Source organism: Nansenia antarctica, assembly GCF_963989245.1.
Source record: "Nansenia antarctica genome assembly, chromosome: 1".
Lineage (NCBI taxonomy): Eukaryota > Metazoa > Chordata > Actinopteri > Argentiniformes > Microstomatidae > Nansenia > Nansenia antarctica.
Window position 1 is genome coordinate 38,275,303 of NC_137674.1, and position 5,348 is coordinate 38,280,650.

A 5,348-nucleotide genomic window follows, 5' to 3' on the forward strand; every position below is an offset into this window, starting at 1 on the left:
AGTGTACATAGCCTTTATTTATGTAAACCAGTACTATATCAATGACAATAAAGACCATTCATTGATTCATTCATTCATATTATCAATAGCATACCCCTTTTATAATTAGCATACTGAATTTCATTCTCAGATTTGATATAAAGACTATCAGAGTTGGGTCATTTGTGAAGACATTAATGTGTGAATAGAGCAGATTAATGTCTGAATAGAGCAGATTAATGTATGAATAGAGCAGATTAATGTCTGAATAGAGCAGATTAATGTCTGAATAGAGCAGATTAATGTATGAATAGAGCAGATTAATGTGTGAATAGAGCAGATTAATGTGTGAATAGAGCAGATTAATGTCTGAATAGAGCAGATTAATGTATGAATAGAGCAGATTAATGTCTGAATAGAGCAGATTAATGTCTGAATAGAGCAGATTAATGTCTGAATAGTGTCGTGTTTCGTAATGTAAACGCGTGAGACAACTGTTAACTATATATCACGTACTTTATTAACCATCCAGTTCCACCATTCATTCCACTCTGCCCGCTTTCCCACTGTGCATGCTCTCCCCTCTATCCCCAACTCATTCCCATTGGTCTACAGCATAAGCGTCACACCATATATTTATTATCCTTATTTTCTAACTAACATAACACCACAAATAGAGCAGATTAATGTCTGAATAGAGCAGATTAATGTCTGAATAGAGCAGATTAATGTATGAATAGAGCAGATTAATGTTTGTCCATCAACGTCGAATTCTGACGTCTGCCGTGTGAGACCAGGGGCCTCATTCATAAAGAAATACTTGAACGTCATCTTTGACTTTCACGTAAGCACATTTTTCTAAACGGACGTGAGCATTATTTATAAAACGGGCTGAGATGGTTTAAAGTTGCGTACGTGCTTCCTTCTATAAATACCAAACATACTTGGAATTGAACGCAGGTGAATGAGGTTTGTATTAACGCCCTGTGATAGAGGCTCAATTATAGCGGCTGAATGAAGCCAAGTGCTATAATATAATATAATACAGACAGACAATACTGACAATATTATATACTGTCTGTATTATATTATATTATAGCACTTGGCTTCATTCAGCCGCTATTTGAGCCGCTATCACAGGGCGTTAATACTATATTATATAGGCGTGCGTCTGGAAGGGGAGAGGGCAGTAATACCACGTTCATTGATAAAATGACATAAGGGATGGAAAGGGGGGATGGCAGTTTTAGAAGGGGGATGATTTGGACTGTTTTTATTTCAGGGGGGATGCCATTCCCCCTCATCCCGACTCAACTCGAAATCCAGTATCATTTAGCGCGTGGCCGGGCAAGGCATAGGCATGTTGAAGAGAGATAGACAGCTCCGTAGGGATATAAAGAAAGACTGAAATACAATCATAAACATTAGTTCCCTTTCAATCTTGAATTAAACTCATTTTCTCGGCTGATAACAACATCGTTAATTTTATTACGAGCCACTTGCATGAATTACAATAGGCAACGTTTTTCCAGTGCAGCTCACATGCCTGTAATAACTCCGCATAACCAGTAGGTAATGTACGTAAGCAAGTTGAATACTCGACGTCGAGCTACGATCGTTTCCACGATCAAATTGACTCACGTTGACATTTTATAAATCACTACGTTGACGTGGTTTTCTACGTACGACACGGGTAAGATCAACATTTGATCTAAGCACCCGTTATGAATGAGGCCCCAGGCTGATTAGAGTTAGTAGATTTGTGACAGCCCCCCAGTGTGTCTGAATTGGAGTCCTAGTATACTGTACTTCCAAATGGTTTAGCATGGGGGGTCAGGTTCAGTACTAGAATTGGGCCGAGGTCCAATAGTGTCCTACCTACAAAAGGTTTTGTACATATAATCATTTTGTTCATATAATAATGTTGTACACATAGTAATCCACAGTATGATTATGTATTTGTGTATGTTGTTTAAAAAAAAAAAAAAAAAAAATAACAGTATAATTATGTATTTGTGTATGTTGTAAAAAAAAAAAAAAAAAAACATGCAGTACTACATAACGACACCTGGGGTCGCTTGACACAACGGCAGGCGGGGAATATACGGAAGCGGGGAACATAGAACCCTTTTTCGGAAGCGGGGAACATAGAACCCTTTTTCGGAAGTTTTCGGAAGAGGGGAACATAGAACCCTTTTTTTTTTTTTTGCTAAGAAACAGGGGAACATAGGACCCGGGGAACATAGGACCCGGGGAACATAGGGATGACCCCGAAACAATCTCCCCAAGTTCTCCCATGTCACCCCCCCCCTCCTTCACTGGCTCCCAGTAGCAGCTCACATCAGATTCAAGACCCTAGTGCTCGCCTAGTGCTCGACGTGCAGCAAAGGGAACAGCCCCTGTTCAAAGCAATGGTCAGCCCCCAAACCCCTGTCTGACCACTCAGCTCTTCCATGTGGCTGCAGCAATCGTGTTACTTGGGTCACGGCTTTTCACTGTCCTGGCTGCCCACTGCTGTCAGGACTGCACAGTCACTACCTATCTTCCACCGTAGACTGAAGACCCATCTCTTCAGGCTACATCTTTACTCTCCCTCCTAAAGACCTCTTCATCCTCACTACCCCCCTGTACAGTTAAATTAAAACAGTTAATCTCCCACTACCTTAATAGTCTGTGGCAGGGCAGATCAGAAAAACAAAAGAAGCAAACCAATACTCACAGCCCTGCTAAGCAAAGAACTAAAGGACAAACATTCTTCTCAGGGCGAAAACCAACAAACCAAAAGCCACCCCCACAAAGTCAAAGAGGTTCAACCAAAACCCAGCAATCAAACACAACACAGAAAGGTAGGCACTATGAAAAGGGCAACCAAACATTTCCCCAGGCTGCAGTCTTTTGAAGGGCTTGGAGGACATCAGCCACAGGTGCATCCCATTAGCCCAATCAGCAGGAGCAGCACATCCATGGCCCCGCCTCCTCAGGAACACCCCCTCAACAAAGCAAATTGGGCAGGGGCATAAGATAAGTTGCTTAAAGCCTGGTACACACATACGGATAATCTGACCGATTTTGGCCCGATTTCCCCCCTTCCGACCAAGGACAGCAAACGCCCGATTATCGGATTGCTCTAAAGATTATCCTATAAGATTATCCTGTGGTGTGAGGTGTGTTAAGAGTCAATTTCTCCAAACAATCTGCTCGGGAAATGGTCGGGGCCGACGATCGTAAATTAAACGTGTCAATATTTACAATCAAAAGTCTTCTTGTGTGTGGGCGAGATTGACAACTCCCGAGTCCGATTGTGACGTGGAATGGCCAATAGCCAATCAAGAAGCGAGCTGACTGACGGGTCTTCTTCTTTTCGTTCTTCGGCACTTAATTTGCCCTGTCGCACATGGCTGCCTCGTACAGGTCAGTCAGGGTACTACTACCCTGATCACGCGAGATTTCTGGCTTGGGGGATGAGACTCTAGTCTAGACTGTCGTAGGACAGATCTTTATGTACTGTATGTGGTGTGCTGTATTGGGAATATTGGAGCACACCACACACAATACGATCAAAACTGTTCAATCCATGATTGATCTTCATGTGTGGGGTGTCTCTCAAGATAAAAAATCTGATAAGATCTTTATGTGTGTACCAGGCTTTAGTTAAAGGTGTCTGCTAAATGTAGAACATGTAATGTTTTATTGAAGGTTTTACTTATGATGACTGTTGTATAGTTGATTCACTCACTTACACAAATGTACTTATTGTATGTCCCTCCGGATAAAAGCGTCTGCGAAATGACTTAAATGTAAATGTAAAATGTGACTGTTAGGCCTACCCTAAAGCTTTTAAAAAATAAAAAAATAAAAAATAAAATCTGCATAGGGGGAGCCTGGGGAGCTGTGTAAACTTCAGGGAACATAATGGGGAATTGGGACGCAGGGAGACTGTGAGGGATCCATTCAGCTAATCTGGTATTAATATACTCTGTCTCTGTGTCTCTGATGTTCCCTAATAGGGTTAGGGTTAGGGTTATATAGTATTTAGTTTGGGCTAACAAGAAAACAAAAGCTGTTTGTGTTGCTGCCTCCCTCTCTATCGCTTGGCTGTGATTACTGGGCAGACATTTGATGTTGAACAGGCACTGAGTTATTTAAACCAGAGTGTGTGTCTGTTTGCTCGGTCCTGAGTAAAGATGTGTGATCTCTTACGGTCAGAGTTGAGTGAACAACAAAACCACCTGCAGACTAACAAAACCACCTGTCGTCCTAGATGGGTTGATGTACTGTATTAACAGAGTTTACACCCGTGTAGAGCCAAGATGGGATGAGAAGACAGTGCTGAGAGGAGAGGGCTTCTATCAGAGTGATCTAGCTACGCTAGCAGACAATGCATTGGCTGAAAAGCCAGATAGTTGAAGCGCAAAATGAATTTAACAGAAAGTTAATCTGACACCATCATCATCTTGTGTACTGGAAAGAATGCATTATTTCATCCAAATCCTTGGGGACATTACTGTCCCTCCCACACTAATGCAACACATGACAATGTCATGACATCTTCCTGCGGAATCAAAAGCCCACCCACACACCCATGCACACACACACACACACACACACACACACACACACACACACGCACACACAAACACACACCTCGACACAGCTGCCAGTCTATATCTTAATAAGTAGACAATAGCCTAGATTCAAATCTAAGAGCAACTCCACATATAACATGATTATGATCCCTACATTCATATGTATACAGTTATCGTATTTCTGCCATAGTTGGTGTTGAAGCCGTTTTGACCCCCATGTGCTCAACACACACACAAACTCTCTAAAACATCATAATCAGACCAAGACGTAGTCACAGATGTGACCCGCAAATATTTGGGGGAATTCCATGAGCATGTTTAAAGGGGAACTCCTGGAATTAGCTATGGAAGGGAGGTGCCGAGGAACAGGAGAGAGAGGGGGGGGCGGTTAGGGTTTCTCCAGGGAGGGGGAAAGCGGGGGGACTCCTCTCACTGCTGGAGAACAAAGAGACCAATGGATCACAGCCAAACTCAGGGCCTGCTGCCTGGGAGTGTACCCCCTCAGTAAGGACAGAGATCATTGGTTGACTGAGCCCCCTCAGTGTTCCATGGACTGGACCATAGGTTTCCAGACTGTTGAGAGAGAGAGAGAGAGAGAGAGAGAGAGAGAGAGAGAGAGAGAGAGAGAGAGAGAGAGAGAGAGAGGGAGAGGGAGGGAGAGAGAGAGAGAGAGAGAGAGAGAGAGAGAGAGAGAGACCTGTGAAAGCCAAACCCTGAGAAGAGTTTGTCACAAGTACTTTTGTCTTAAGAGCTGCATGGAAAGTGATATCCTCCAGTCATTCC